At 37.0% G+C, this 17,122-nt stretch overlaps 1 long non-coding RNA gene across 5 annotated transcripts in view; it reads left to right on the forward strand.

The window, feature by feature from the left end:
- The first annotated feature begins 430 nt into the window (after positions 1–430).
- Positions 431–17,122, forward strand: part of LOC137865507 (uncharacterized) — a 177,976-nt gene continuing 161,284 nt past the window's right edge. For all 5 annotated transcript variants that reach the window (XR_011101944.1, XR_011101947.1, XR_011101946.1 and 2 more), the window contains exons 1-2: positions 431–567; positions 7,161–7,262. This is a non-coding gene — a long non-coding RNA (uncharacterized lncRNA). The remainder of the gene's footprint in view (positions 568–7,160; positions 7,263–17,122) is intronic.

The following is a 17,122-nucleotide window of genomic DNA, read 5'->3' on the forward strand; positions in this document are numbered from 1 at the left end:
GCAGCAGAATCCCTGTGTTTCACATTTAATAATAAGATGTATTGTTACAGTTTCTGGCTTAGAAATGAATTCTAAACCATTTCTGAAGTATAGCTGAAGGCATATCTATACATTTTAAAAAAGAAGCAGCTATTTTTTCTTAAGCTTTATTGAAGTTATAGTCTTGCCAAATTGTTCTTAAACTCCCCAACCTGAGATGGTGATTAATGGGCTGAGAACAAAAGAGGCTGTAAGTATTGTCAATGCTAAGTGTTTCTTTGCTTTTATTTACAATTCTCTGGCTTGAAAGCTAGGCATGCTGTTGTCTTAATCAGACTGGTAATTAAAGTGATATCTAATGATGTCTGCTTAACAAAGTCACCTGGAAGTATTCTGGATGGGCTGAGAACCATAATAGGGCTAGCTTGGGGTGATTGTGTTGTGGGGAGGGATTGTGCTGCCCCAGGTGTGGCTGGGGGCAGTAGCTGGTTTGGCCATAAATAGATAGGGGTCTGGGGCCTCTGTTTTGCTGTTTGCATGGCTACATCTCATGAAAGGTGCAGTATTCTGCTACTGCCACCAGAAAAAGTGAGTGCGAGGGAGGAAGAGGGCATTAATAGTGTTTTCCTCCTTTTTTTTTTTTTTTCTTTTCTTTCTTTATTCCTTCTAGTAGAAGAGGGATACGGAAGATTTTCTCATAGAATTAGCTTAGAAAGTAATAAAAAGAGGTAATAATTATGTTCCTAAACTGGCTGGAACCAAAATATGCGGTAAGCCCTGCAGGTGTTTTCCAGCTAGCTTTGTAAAGTTTGCCTTTTTTCTTGATGATGTTCTAAAACAAAATTCCATCTGTGTGTGTTCAACTCCAAGACTTTCCAGTTCATGGTGTGAGTATGTTGCTTGAGCTGTTACAATTCAAGTGGTTGTTTGCATGGAGTTTCAGTTTGGTTCCCATTTTCAGATGTTCCCAACAACGAAGCTGCCACTTCAGACATGCAGTTGGGTTCTAGGCTGCTGTGTGCATCCACAGTTGCCTTGTTTCTTTTTGTATTTTGTTTTGTGGTCTGCTAGGAGAAATAGTAAGATGGGCATAATAAGCTTTAGGAGAACCCGAATCAGAGATGGGGAAAAATAACTTGGGCAAGTTTTACTGAAAGCCACCTCCTTCTAAGGAGGTGGCTTTCAGTAAAAAAAAAAAAAAGAGAAAAACAGCAAGTTTTTTCTCTGCCTGCAGAGGAAGATACATAAAGTAATCCTGACTATAAAAACACGATGATCAGTCTTAAGAACTCAGTTTGGTTTCCTATCCCTGCTCATTCTGCCAGGAGACTGCTCCTGATTTTGCTACTCTGATGATTAGAAATCAATTTATTCATTGGCCATTTGTAAGCAGTGTAATAAGATAGAGATGCTGCAGTGACCAAAGGTATGATGTCTTTCTGAGGCTGTGCAATTGCAAAAGACATCCTGAAGTACAATTCTCTTTATTTCTAGTGTCTCATGCTTCTATATGGCTACAAAGAAGTAAACTCTCTTCTTATCAAAATATGGTCTTTTTGAATTTCTATTGAAGCTCTTTGGAAAACTTGACTCTTATTATGCAAAATAACATATATTCTAAACCCTGAAAGTTATTGCTAGAATGAAGGTCTTGCCTTCTTAATTAATATTTTATGTTAATATATTTTTCTGGACTTCTACCCAACCTCCATGGACTTCATTATACAATCTAGTTGCAAGCCCATTTTATTGCTCCCCAGCCTCCTGTGCAATTCAAATAACTCATATTTTACCATATATTAGAATAGCAGAGAATTCCTGCTGTGCTTTTTTGTAGTTTTGTGATTGTCAACATATAAATGCCTGAAAATTAACATTTTGCATTTAGCAATATGGATAATCTGCCTATAGAATAAATGCATATTATACATGCATGTTTATTCCTCAGTATCAGCAGGGCACAAATATTAAAATTTCTAGGCTTAGATCAGTTTCATGCCAGTTTACCCTTCACTCGCATTTTAAATAAATTTACTTTTTATGCTTTTGCCTTAAATTTTCATTTTAGTGAGCTATAAACCTCTGCCAAAATCTCCCTGAAGGGTAAGCAGTATGTATACCAATTCAGTCAAACTGAAGAGTTGATGAAAGTCACTAGCGAATCTGGTACACCTCAACTTCTGGAAAAAGTGAAACACTATAAATTTGGAATATGGTCAATCAAATCTATTTCTGCTCTTTTTTATTAAAAACAAACAAAGAAAACTGAAACCACAAACTTCTAGCTATGTCTAGAGGAATTTGCTTTTGATATAAAAGTACAAAATCTGTGAGAACAACATACTGTTCCTAATAACTGAGTAAGAAATGGTAAGAAAAGGCTTACTGATTCTGCTAGATCCAGTCTTTGACTATTTTAAGACTGGGAAACCATGGGTGCTATCCACAGTGTGCCACTGCAGTGGAGGAGAACTCAGAGAATGTGGGTTGGACTATGGTGTCCACACCACCCTCTGGATGTGTATGTCAGAGAAGTAATGCCCTAAGTAAGAGGCATTTAGGTGACATCAATGCCTTGCCTTTGTAAAGATGAAATCCCATCTCTTTTCAGTGTGAATATTCTATTTATAAAATGTACTTATAACATATAAGTCTACAGAGGGAATTGTGAGTTAACAGAGCATTTGTCTTGCCTGTATATTTACACTTATTGTCTACTATCTTATATACTTATATACAGTATCTGTATAAACTCTTAATGGAAGCTAATGGTAAACCTCAAAATTCTGGAATAAAAGATACCTGGAGGACTTTGATGCTCAGCATAATTTAGTGGAAAAACTGTCAGAAATATGGGCTGTAAATATGGAAAGCTAATTTTGTTGTTCTTGTGGTGGCAGATAAAGAATCAAATATTCTTATGTGTTCTTTATATTTTGTTGCCTGTCTGACATGAAACTTGCTTGCAAAGGGGAAAAATTCTGAAGGTATATTTATATTGGCATAGTCAGAAAAACAGGTATGCTGTTCTAGTCTGTGTTTTTTCAGTTATTTATTTATTTATTTAATTTGAAAGCCTGACTGCAGATGTTACTTTTCATGTTTCAAAGTAAAGTCTATATGCCTTTCAGCATTCCTATACCTTCCTTTAAACTATTCCTTAAATGGACAATTAATTTTGATTTTTCTTTTTAATTCTCTTTCCTAATAGGTCCTTGTGTCTCCCACCAAATATTGTACTTTTTTTCCCCTAAAAATAAAGTTGGAAACCCTGCAGTAGCTGTGTTTCAGGTCACGTCTGGACTGTCTGATGTATGAGTAATCCCAGGTCTGAGGGGGGAAAAGCCCTGCCCAATGACAAGTGATAGGATTTACCTATTTGACTAATCACAGAAGATTCGTGAAAGAAATAAAGAGAAAAACACAATCAAATGTGTTTTATGTTCTCTCAGGTTTATCAAAACATATACTTGTTTTGAAAGGCTCACTCTCTTTTGCTATTGAAATGCTCTCCAGATTTTCTCTTTGCAAATATCTATGCCTATATTTATAAAAGTAAAGAGGGGTGGTATGAATGTTGTTTCTTTGAATCTGAGAATAAGACAGACTTTTCTCCAGCACAGATTTTGCAGTGCAGTAGGCTTTTACAGAAAGATGACTGTCACTTAATGTGTTAGCTGTGTGCAACCTCTTCCTGTGATATACTTGTGAAGGCGTGCCTTGGAAGTGTATATTTGTGTTTTATTTATTTATTTATTTATTTTTGTACAAATGCCTTACAAAATTCCTTGTCTTGCCCTTTTGCTGGGTGTTTATTTCTAAGCAATGTGGTACTGCGCTGCCACGTCAAAGAGGCTTTACCATGTAAAAGCGTAAGTGTGCCACTGAACTTGTGCTAGCGAAATAAGTGTCTCTTCCCTTTATTTTTAGGTATGAGCTTGTGCTTAGAGAGAATGGGGAATAAAATTTCTTAGAATGGAAGATACCTTTGTTCTGATTTCTAGGGGACGTTTTGCCAAAATTTCTGGCCGTTGACCAAAGAGACTCGCTAGTCCCACAGCGAGCCCACAGTCAGCCTGCACCATAGCAGAGAGAGAAAGACAGAGATTAAAAACATAGCCAGGAAAAAGCTTGAAGAGAAAAAGTAATTTGCTTTGACCTAAGCAATAAATCTACAGGGCAATAATGACCATCTCTTGACACTCGTCGTGACATTGATCAAGTGCACTGTCCCAAGCTTTTTCCCCTCTGAACCTTGAAGGGCTTCCTGGTTGTCTGTGCCACTGTTCAAGGTATGTTGTCAAAGATCAGCCATAAACAGATGACTAAGAGCATCTTCTAATTTAATGTGATTGCTTACCATGGTAATTAGGAATGTCATTCTTATTTTTGTGGAGAACACAAAGTTATGTGATCCTTAAAACAAACACACAGAAAACTGAAGGCTCAGCTAACCTCAAAGATCTGATCTGAGCAAATAAACAGAAAGGGACACAGAGGGATTCAATTAATGAAACTCCATCCTTAACTCACCTGTTCAGGACTGGGTTTTACAGCAAATATTGATTGCTGTTTGGAGAACTTAAAGCAAGAGAAGAAAAGCCAGAGAGAGCTGACACTTGACCTACAGAAGTCTTCTGAACTTTTCTTCTCTCTGCATAGCAGAATGAAGTGATGGTTTCCTCTTGTGAGGAAAGTGGGTGGGTTTGTTTTTAAACTCAGAGACATTTTAAGGTAAGAGGAAGGGGGAAAAAAATAAATTAGTCAACATGCTGAAACATCAGGTTGCTAATTCTCACTCCTTCAATGTGTGAGCAAAGTAGTTTTCAAGCTTCCAGGGCACAGTTATTTGTTAACGGGTGAAGTATTCAAAGGCTTCAATCAACAGAATTTCTGGATATTTATAATAAATAAATGAATTAGCTTAGTAGTTTCAAATTTTCCTAACACCTTCTGGAGCCCTTCTTTCCAGAAACAGCCTTTGAGAGTGGGGGGAAATATGGAGGAGCTGGTTTCTGCCTCTTGACATTACTGCGTGGCTCCAGGTCCATCTCCATTCCCTCTCTGGGGGGGTGGTAGATTTTATTTATTTGTTTTTTTTTTTTTTTTTTTTATCTCCCCTCTGAGTTTTGGGATATATTTTCTTCTCTTTGTAAGGACGTAGTAATCAGAGTTCAGGCTTACAGTTCAGCCTTGATGTGAAGTTAACACCCTGTGTTAAGTCCTAAATTGAGTCCTTTCTCATGGACTTTTTTTTTTTTTTTCCTCTTATTTAAAGTACTTGAATGAGTTTCTTCTGCAAACTGAGCTTTTTGGCTGGACACCCGGTTTAAACATATAGCAAGGCATAGGGACATTTAACTGTATAAACTCTGTGTAGGTTTAGAATAATTGTTTCTCAGTGGTGCTTTTGGTATTCTAGTCCATTTTTAAAAGATATTCAGATAAATAGGGTTATTTTTTTTAATGTTTGTTGAATGTTTTTTCTCCCAGCTCTGACTTGTCCTCTTTCACATCAGTGCTTTGCCAGGCCATGTTGTAACCCTGTGCAGATAATGTTTTATCATAAAATGCTGACAGACCCTTCATCCTGGCTGTGCTTGTCTCTGCTGCTGCACTCTGAAATGCTGCTGTTATTAAACGTGCAGCAGGAATGCATAGTTAGCCTCCAAAACAATCCTGCCCCTGGAATGATATTACCTTCCTGGAAAACATGAAATAGAAAGAACTTGTCCTTCTTTGTAGATTGTCTTTCAGAAAAAATGGCATCCTAAGTTGTTTTACATACACAAGAGCCATAAGCTTTTGACGTTAGCTCTTCTAATGAAATGCTTGAAAGTAGCACTTTATTGGCATTCTGGTGGAAATCAAATTGAGTCAGAATCAAAGAACATGAGTCTAATGTAATTCTTCCTTTCAGGCATGTCAGACTGAGGCATGAGGAAGCAAAATTAAAGCTTGTCTGCTGGTCCTCAGCGTGCACGGGTATGCAGACAGGATCTCTCCTCAGATGTGTAAAGAGCAACTTGCTTGAGAGAGAGGTAGCAAGTGAAAATCCTTGTGGGGACCAAAGATGTTGGTCTGTTCTCATTCTCTGGGCTCCAGAGCACTTCTGGTCCCTGTAAGAACCAGCACCGTCAGGCAGGTTCACAAAGTGTAGGGTGGCTGTACTTCCTAGCAGTAATAAGGGGAAAATGGTCAAAAGCTATACACATTTGTTATTTAAATGTATTATTTAATGCTAGTTTTTGCTTCGTGTAATGAGTCGGCATAATGAAAAAAATCTCCTGAACGCTGTGTAGTTTGATTCATAACTAACATCGCCATGATGTAGGGATGTGTGCAGAGGGGGAAGACAATGCAATATGTCTTTGTTTTGTGCTGAAATTATAATAATGCTGCTGTAAAATGCTGAAAAACTGTCTGAAGCTGCTCAAGAGCGGATTTCAAGGAGCTATAATGGGTATATCCTGATAGCCTTCGTTATCATCAACGTAAGGCAAATCTGTCCTGAAAAAAGGCTTTGAAATAAAATAACAACAAACTATTCTTCAGAAGCATGTTAATAGCCAGACAGTGCTCTGTAGGCTTGATTACAAGATGCTTTAAGATACTCATAAAGTTCAAGTAGTAGCTTGTCAAAGTGAATTTTCCTCCATGGTTACTACAGGTAAAAGCTTATTGTTTCTGTATGGAAATGTTATTTTCTTCATTTTCACTAATGTTTTTTGGGGGAGGAAACTTGGTAAACAGACTCTTTACAGAAGAGGAGCTACAGCATGTGGGCTAGGCAGAATGATAATGAATAATTCAGTATGATGGATGAATAAAATGATGGATGGAGAGAGCTGAAACTCTTAGTGGTGTTTTACCTGCCATTGCCACATACTTAGATGTTTCCAGTGCTAAGTGGGATAGCAAATGTTGGCAAGCTATGTTTCCTTGATCAGAACTCTATAGGTCTAGAATAAAAGCCACATCGGGTTTTTATTTTTATTTTTTCCCTTCACCATGATGTCTAATCTCTTTCTATTCCCTTGCATTTGACACAAAGAAGGACATCATTTGGGTACAGGACACTGGTCTGTGTGCTTGAGCTCTGGACACTTTTTTGTTTGATGTTATGTAGTTAAAATGGGTGCACAGCAGTAATAGGAATATCAAATACTTTTTTTTTTAAGGTGGTAGAACAGTTGCATCTAGTGGAGTCATTTGTCTTGAAACAAGGCACGTCTACCATCCACCAAATGTCCCATTGACCTTCTACTGGGCTGGTAGAACAGGTATGCTTGGAGCATGATTTGCGTATCTGCTTTTTCTTTGAGTTATCTGGGTTTTCAGACACATCTGATCTAGTGCACTGGACAGGGGAAGATGTTAGAAATGGTGATCACTATCACCACCTCCGTCACTGTCAGCACATTCCCCTTTCTGCTCCAGATTCTCCTTCTATTTTGGTATGGTATCACATGGCAGCTACTCTGCAATATCTAAAGAACTTTCAGAAATGTAAATTAAGTGTCTAACATGCTTAAGTATCAAGAATGTGGTTCAGATCCTGCTAGGGACATATTTTTGTATTATTAGCAGTTGCTGTTTTAGTGTGACCTTATTGTGACAGCATCTTTAAACTCTCTCAAACTGAGAGCAAGAGGAAAAAAGTTGCTGATTTTTCACCAATATGGTTTAATGCATTCTGAAAGATACTGGAGGACCTTAGCTAACATTTCTATGTATTTACTAGATCTTTACTGAAATATACCTTTTTAAATGTATAATTCAGGGGCAGCATTTATTACAACTAGTTAAGAGCTTCCCTATACATCAAACTCAACGTTTTCTTAAAACTTTTTTTTTTTTGGTGCAATCTTTTTTACTCTTAGAAGTTTAGCTCTAATCTTCCATGGGTGGAAAAAATACCTATTTAAATCAGTTGGTCTCTCAAAGTGAACACATGTGACTGTAACTTGACTACCTAAACAACAGTTCTCGGTGGACGTCAATTCTCTGTATATCAGAAACTTGGGGTATAACTCAGCTGGCATGGTAGGCTTTGGCTCAATTTTGTGCTTTCCTGTAGTGATAAAATCCCTCCATGAGTCCACGATAACACATAATCATGATGTTCAAAGATGTCTGGTAAACTAAAAAGCATTGATTTTTTTGATTTGTTTGTTTTTCCTTTCAATCCTATATGCTTGTCCTATTCTCCACCTATAGGATACTTTGTGTAAAAGGGATGACTTACAGACCATGGGGAGACATTTTGTTATTTAACATATCTGTGTGGTACTGACACAGTATGTGAATTCCATTGTTTACTTCTGATATCGCTCAGTTGTCTGATCAGTATTTCCTGTTTGGTCTTCATCAATATGAATTATAGATTTGAGATTTGTTTTTCTTCAGATAGCCTTGAAGCCATTTTATTTTTCTGCTGTGTGTCGTCATGATTGTTCATTTTCACTGCATACACTTCAACAGTGTAATTAATAAGGAAACTATATTTTTATTGTCTGAAGTATAAAGAACTTCAAAATGTTTCCAATTTGATGTTCATTCAGATGAAGGGACAGAGAAGGAGAATATGACTAGTTAAAAAGGAAGCATTTGAATATTTGCAGCCTGTTCTTCAAAAAGAAGCATCAATAGCACTTTCAGGTTTTGCTCCACAATAAATCATTTTGAAAGGAGCATTATTGAGGAAATTGTGATCAGACATAACAGGAAAAAGCAGAGATTCTCTGTGTAAATATCTGTCTTGTGTTATTTATTTCTCTAGTCCTATTTTTCTGTGATTCATGGCTGCTGTTAATAGGATTTCTGAACATTTAATAGAAGATATTTTTATAGTTCTGCTATCCTTCTGCACTGAGTAGCATCTAATCTGTGCATGCTCCCAGTGAGACCATAGAATAAAGCTGTATTCACCATAGCACAGCAAAACAGGCCTTTCTTTGTGAACTTACTGGTACCTTGACCAGGGGAATTATTTTATGATAGCTTTTACTTAAGAATACAGAATAAAGTACCTCTTTTTAATTAAACCAATACAAGATTTAACAACAGAGTGTAATCTTGGCAGTGTAATTATTACCAGTGAGAGAGCTAGCTATTAAACAACTAAATATTTTACTTAGTGCAAGCAGTGTGGCTAAGTAAGCTTTGCATTTCCAGGAAATGCTGGAGCTCACCCCAGGTGCAGCTGCAATGCTGAAGGTCAAGTGACTTGACATGCTTGGGCAAAGCAGTGATTCCTAAAAAACATTCCCAAAGCTCCTTCATGTGGTTTTGGAGAGAAGCATTCCTGAAGAGAATTCAGGGTTCAGGCCATTTGAGTATTTGACCTGGAGACACTAAAAGGTTTCCTGAACTTCTTCAGTATAAAGTCAGGCTATCTCAAAACCTGGAATTGCCATATTATGCTACTGAGTTATGGGGGAAAAGACCCTTTGGGAACAGTTTGCATGATGCCCTTGTTGCATTCAGGTTACCAAAAATGAGGACTTTTGACATCATTCTGAAGTCATAAAGATCACAATTAAAAGCAAACAAAATTGTGGATCTTAAGACATTCATAGTCTTAAGAAACAGAGCAAGCTTACCGATATTGCTTCTGTCTGTTAATAGCAGCAGTTGAATGAGTATAATCTGAAATGTATACTGGTCAGAAAACACAATACATCTGAGGTAGATCGGAAATTAACGTGCAAAATTGTTGTTTTTTTTTTTAAAAAAAACTCATTCAAGCTGGTCTCGTCTGAGTTTTTTTCCTATATCTAATTAAAATAGCTGGCTATGTTTGTGTGCTCATTTTGTGTATCCTGAGAAACAAACAAAAGTAATAAAAACTGCTGAAAAATCCCTCAGCTCAGCAAAAGCATGGGTAGATGAAGGAACCTGTCATAATGTTGTTGTCATTGTTTTAGCCCAAGATATGTTGATGACTGCTTTGTTCCGCTGTCAAATGCTTTCTGCAAATACTGCACAGCAAAATGTTGAGAGAAAACAAGTTATGTTCAGATACTCTAATGAAATGTGAATGGAAGATGCAAGCTCCTTGCAGTCTGTTCTGACAGTTAAAATAATAGAAAAGTTTATATCTGCTTTGAAAAACAGTGCATGCTGTGTGTTAGATGACTTAAAATTTCTAAGCAGGATGTTGCAGAAGGAACATCAGTGCTTATGATTATCTGAGGTAGGGATGCTAACCTCAGCGACATGTCACTATTCAAACTGAAGAAACTCACACTACTAGTAACACCTTAGTGCTTTTCCCACTGCTCCACCCAGCTCTTGTCCCTGTTTCTTTCTGATAACTACAAGAAATTGTTTGGCAGAACAATTTTGTAATTCTGATGTACTGCTGCTGATCAAAACCACTTGTGTTTTACTAATCAAAGCCACACAACCCATCAAGTAGATTATGTTTTACCCATCTGAAATCTTTGGAGGAGTTATGGTGGCAGGTATTAAACCTGCTGAGGATTAATTCTACAGTTAATAAAAACAAACAAGAAAACCATCAGCCTGGGGCTCCCATACATCTACATTAATAGACAATGCGAGCTCTTCATGTCTGTGGGAAGATCTCTGTTAATATTAGATGTATGTATAAATGGCTACAGGCCACACTACTAAACTTCCTCTGAAGGGGCTGCATTCCTCTTCTAAAGCATTGTCATCCAGCTGAGCACGGCATGAAGTAAGAGGAAGGATGGTACTGTGCCAGGCAGGGGAATTTACATTCCTTAATGTATTGCCTGCAGATGATGTGCTAAATTGGCTCTGAGGTTTTCTGGTGTGGGTTTTTTCCTTTTTTTCTTTTTTTTTCCCCCCTGGTTAACAGTGGGAGCTGAGTGCACTAACTTCCTGAGGTACTTTTCTAGAATGAGATGGGAAAGGACAGAAGAGGAGCAAGAGGAGCGGAAAGGGAAGAAAGGATAGGGAGACAATAATTTGAGAGCAGGGGGAGAGAGGCTTCTGGAGGTGAAAGCAGTTTCCATCGTACTCTGCAACAACAACAAAAATGTATATGAGCAATTCATCTGTTTTCTGAGGTCATTTGGGAGAAAGTAACAGACCAAAATGTGTAATGGTGAAACTTTTATTTGCCCAACTTGCATAGACAGAACTCACTGTGGTTTATAAGTCTTTTGACAACCACTCAAAGAGAAGTAATTTCAGGGTAAATGGTCAGTTATGAGGTGACAGTGTTTAGAGTCCTGCACAATGCAGATAAAACTCTACTGATGGATAGGAATTATCCTGTTTGCCTGGTTTAAGAGCACAGAATGGCTGGTCGGTAGCTCATTGGAAATGCAGTGCTAGCCTCAGGCACTGAGGTAAAACTTGTACCTGCAACTGTCCTGTCAGAAAATGTCTGTATTTTTGGAAAGAAACACCTAGAAAATTGGAAGGGGAAGAAGGAATTAGAGGCTTGTGTGTGGTTAATTTTATTTTAAAAATGTTTTGGCTCATCTAGTTACGTAAGTTAAGTAAGCAACCTGATGTGGTAATCCTTTATTACACAGGCAGAGGTGGAAGGAAAGAATGAGCTGTGTCCCAGGGTCGAGGTGGGTGCTCTGCCTGGACAAACGTGGTTAGAACAGTGAACAAGCCATGAGCAATGGGCTACCAAGTCCCTCCTGCTGAGCACGAGATGTTGCCCAGCTCTACCCTTTTGGCTCCATCAGTCCTGTAACTTTGAGGTCTGTTGTCACCAAGCTGACCTGTTGCTTCGGTATACAGCTTCTTCCAGAGGCTAAAAATGTGGCTGGAGTAATCTGTCAATACATGCTAACTTTTTATAGATTGCTCAGCAAGCATTTTATGGTAACTTTTGTCAGGTAGTGGCACTGGTAGGCTATTCACTCCAAATTGTGCAGCATGGCTAACAGAAAAGTTACAGTCTGTTAGCTAGATGTATTACAACCTACAACTGGCTTAATTAAATCTCTCCACAGTAAAAACACATCAAGGCAGCAGGAGTAACATTTCAGGTCATGGATTGTCCAAATAAATGGTGTTCCCTACAAAACTGTTTAAGTCTAGGGATGAACGCAGCTTCAGCGCTGAAAAAACAAAATATGGCCTCAACCAGCATGTGGAACCCCTGTAGTTTGTGATGCTGGATGTGCTGCCACCATGGGACATGGCGGGCAGAGCCTGCTCACCTCTGTGAGAGTAACCATACTGTGGGAAATGAGAAAGCGAATGCTTGAAATTTCTTTTCAGTTTGAGTTCATGACACAGGCATGAAATTGAAATGTTATGTGGTTTGTAAATAAGCAACAAGTCGTTTCAAGGGGTTACAGATCAGCCAGTAGATTTTACAGAGCTATGAATATTATTCTATTTAGAGCCATTTAAAAAGAAAAAAAATCCATATATTTCATTTGTAAAAATATTTGCAGTAAAGATCTGTGTACTTAAATAATTCTATTTCATGAGGACATAAACCTTGAGTTCTGTGGAAATCCAAATAAATGTTTATGAACTGCCACGCTTCAAACAGGACTTTAGTTGATGGATAAACAAACAGCAAAGAATCCATAAACTTATTTTTTCAAGTGGTATTTTTACCATAGCAAACACTGCTTTTGAAAATATTTTTGGCTTTCTGTATAGAAATCATGATCTTATTGTTCATCTTGCACTAGTATATGCACTTTTTCCCATTATTGAAAATGAGCCTTTGATCATATTAAATATTAAGGCAGACTTACAGTCCCATGAAGAAATTTTGATTTTGCAGTAAGAGTAGTAAGCATTAGGATCATACATAGGTTATCATGATGATAGTGTGATGCCACCATTATAGTTATTTTCAGTTTATTTTCATGGAAAAAGTACTGGTTTCTCAAGTCCTGGAGCAGATCACGTGTTGGCAGTATGAACTTCCATGTTGGCTGCCATGCTCTTGTGACCCATCAGTGGGCAGAACCAGGGGATGTGGGGGAAATGAAACCAACAAACTTCACCAGCAATTAAAGGCGTTTTGTAGAATCATTCTTAAGCTCTTTAAAAATCATAGAGATTTAAATGACTGTTACTAGAGTTGTGTGAGGATTTTAAAATTTCATTTAGAAGATTAGTTAACTTAATATTCCCTAGGATTCTCTTCATTCACTTTGCAATATATGCTCAGAGCCAAACCACAGCCTTTGCAGTTATTTCATGCTGCTTACATTCTGGAAGTGGTTAAGTTTTTGAATGTTCTGTAGTTTAGAGGGGAAAAAAATAGCCACTATAAGTAGTGTCCTAAAAGCAATAGCCTTTGATTTGCAATAAAGTGTATTGTATAAAAGTTTTTGTATTACTGATTTCAAACTCTTAGGTTAGTGACTATTCAGCTCATCTTTACTGTTCTATAGGGAAAAATAAATTACAACTGAAGTATTTTGATTTCTGGTGTTTGTACAGTCTGAGCATGTATGCTTTGAATACAGCATTTGTGCTGTATATTACTACTGTTCTTACAAAAAAAAAAATCTGTGAGAGCTGAATAAAATTTCCTCTGTTCTTAGATTTGCATATTTTTGTCAATTTTTTTTCTATAGAAGTTCATGATTCAGTGGTCTGGCACAACTTTTTTTTGTCTTTTTTATCTATCCACAAAATACATTTAACATCCTGATTTGAAAAAAAAAAAAAAAAAATTTCACACATCTCAGTAACACTTTCACCTTGTGAACAAGGTCTTAGAGTTAAATCTGTCCATAGTTTAAAATGCTATCACCTTTTGTTTTAAGGACAGAAAACACATTATCTGAGTTTCCTGTATCCAAGGAAGCTGGAAGTTGTCTACCCACAAAGAGATTCTGAAGTAATGGGAGGCAGACTTCATCCACCTATGAGTTGTGGTGCCTTCCTTTAACTGGTTGTTAGTTCCCCCTGTATATGAAGAGAGACAGACATCTCCAGAATGCGATTACTCCCATCCAAAAGAACCAGTACAAATCACCCTCTCAATTTATCTCCTTCCATTGACTATAGAGTGTCCTTCTTTTTCAAGATATGAGCCCTATTAAGGGCTCATAGTAAAGTGAATGAATTAATCTTTGTGCACCTGAAGTAGATTGTGCAGATAATCACACATCACTGCAAATCTTATTAGAATTATTTACTGTAGTTGCTGCTTTGTGCTTGCTGTGCAAGCCGTTAAGTTAGCGTCAATAATTTGCACCAAGGTAGCAAAGTTGCCTTTCTTATTTTAAATCTCCATGTTTAGTCTTTTGGATGTTGGTCTTCTTCTTGTGCTGTTTCTCCACAACATGAATTTCAACCAGGATTATTAGACCCTCTTAATATCATGTTGAGAATCCCAGTTTGAAACATGGAGATGGGGTGTAGTGTTGGCATTATTTAATATACTCACTTGCTCTCTGAATGTACTTAAACTGCCTGATTTTGAAGCTTGACTTGAGTGTGTGTGTTCAGAAAATGACACCACATACAGCAGTGTGAATAGCTGCTGACTTTTCTCAGCTGAATGTTTGCTTTGGTTCCTCAGATTAATTTTCCAAACTCCCTCTGAACTACATATTTTAACAAAGGCCTAAATATACTCTAAATCTTCTATGATAGTACTCTATCTCCCTTTGTTTGTCCTTGTTACTCATCCACAATTAGTAAATTGTCCTCAAATAACATCGATCTTCACTCAGCCTTAATGCTGCTGTTAGTCAAGGAGAGCTAAAAAGAGTATTTATGAACATGTTCTCTGCAAACACTGTTTCCTGCAAGTGACACAAAGAAGTTGCGATCCACTCTGGGGAGATGAACGCAGGACTTTGATGAAATACAGAGACCTGCACTTTAATGGATTCCTCAGCAAAGAACACTTCCCAATCAGGGTTCTTTTATCCTGCTGTGGTGACAGAGGAAATGGGATCATGGGATTTTCAGTATAATATGATACAGCAACAGTTTTATTTCCAAACCTTTAGATTATGCGCCAATGATTCTGAAGGCATTTCACATGCATTTTGAATATGTTATGAACTCAGGGTTCCACAAACTCTTTTTGTGAAATAAAATAATTGGCAGGTTACAGTATGAAATGTTTAATTGTCCCTGTCTTGGACATACGTATATGAAAATTCTGGAGAGAAATGCTCAGAAAGAAAGGAAAAAGTCTCCATGAGATTATTTTTTTTCCCTTCTCTAGCAAGATTGCATTGAAATCGATCAGGCTTGAAGAAGTCAGGGTTGTGCTCTGTGATCAATAGTGCCCTTATGTGTCATAAATGGTGCCGTGTGTTTATGATGTCTTAACGTGAGATCATGTGTTTGCTTTCCTAAGTTCTCTTTCATGAAATGAAAGCAACGACCGTACTGAGAAAACAGGCAGACAGGGAAGGTATGTGCTATCCTGTGTCCACAAGGCATACATGCCTGACCTTTGCTCTAGGATGGGCAGATATACCAGCTGGTCAAAAGAGAAAAAGATTAAGTGGTCCAAGGAATTGTAATATAAAACATACACTTGCTGCTACTTGCATTTGTCGTCAGCTTGTGCCTTACGCTAAATTAAGAATTAAAACCTTCCTCTCTGCTGGATTGACTGCTTTCTATGCTTTCTTTGGACTGACATATGTTTAAAGCTTGTGTCTACATTTTTTTTCTCAACATTAGACTTTTAAATATGCATAAATTTTCTTTAAAAGTGAAAAGAATAATATTAAAAGAATAAAAGTCTGCAGTGTTTACAGTATATGTCTCAATCATTCATGAAATGGTTTATACTTCTTTTGTTATTCAGTTAAATTATACTTCCAAAATGAAGCATCCACTGAACAAGCTAAAAATGGTTGAAATAATATGTAAGTTTTTAACTTAAATTTTTCCTTTTGTTTCAAAGCTGATGTTACATATCTGCAACCTGAATTGGGAGATTTCTTGGATAGTAGACTGCAGGATGCTGTTCCTATGGAAATTATTTCACCCAAAGACTTGCTGATATAATTACCTGACCTATTTAACTTAGTATATTAACACTGATGGCTGCATCTTGAAAAATCAGCTTTTAAAGAATCAACTTTTTTTTTTTTTAAAAAAAAAAAGTACCATCTGATTCAGAGGCAGTGCAGAAAGCCTGTTTCTTACAAAATCCTGTGGTGTCTGTTACCGTGTATGGATGCAATTTCCGATAAATTGTCTTAAATCACTTTTATTTGGGAAATTATTGTGAAGGCTTCATAAAGATACATTTTTGAAGTAGAGGAGTTGAAAACAGTGCAGCCAAATAATTGAAATCCTCCCTGATTCATTTAAAATCTATTTAAATTGAGACTATTTGAAGGTCATCTAAATCATTAAAGAGCATTGTAGACTTCCAACTACTTCTTTACAGTTGACACGTATTCTGAATATACCATTAGCAAGTGAGAAGTCTAAGCCTTGATTTAAAGAAATGAAATATGGAAAAGCAGATCTTTTCTGCCTAAGTCCATTATAGTACTTCTTTTTGATTTCTTAAAATCACTTGAATACTAAAAAATCTTCTGTCTGGATTTTGAAATGAGTAACTGCATATCTAAAATACTTTTAAGTAATTCCTGGTTTTGTACTGTGCAAGTAGGCTTTTATTATAATAAAGACTTCATGCTTCCTAGGCTATATACTTTTTCTATTCTTTTATTTTCCCAATGGATTTTTGTATAAATTCTTTAGTATGTTCTCAAATAATGCTGTAGTTCTGAAATGAAGGATGGAGGGGGATGAGGATAATCCCCCTCTGTCGTTGAAAATAGAGTTTGTGGTTTGCCATAGAAAGCCTTATCATGGGAACTTTTCTTTTATTTTTCTTACATTTTTTTCTTAAAGATTCTTGACAGAGTTTCGCAAAGATTTGAAATGTTCAGTTGTTAAAGTGATACCAAGGTTAAGAGGAAAAATAAAGGGACAGTTTGTGTAGCAGGTAGATTACAAAAATAGCTGCATAAATGGCTCCTTTAGGATCAATGTGGGACCAATTCAGTTCTTCTGTAGTGGCTGAGCAGTTTTTCATGGCCTTGAATCACGATCTATTTCTGACCGACAAAAAAAAAAAAAAAGTACCCCATCTAAATTTGTGATATTAAAATATTTAGCCATGAGAATGGCTTTTGTATTTAACCTTTGAAGTGTTTATATGAAA

This window comes from Anas acuta, chromosome 16 (genome assembly GCF_963932015.1).
Source record: "Anas acuta chromosome 16, bAnaAcu1.1, whole genome shotgun sequence".
Taxonomy (NCBI): Eukaryota; Metazoa; Chordata; class Aves; order Anseriformes; family Anatidae; genus Anas; species Anas acuta.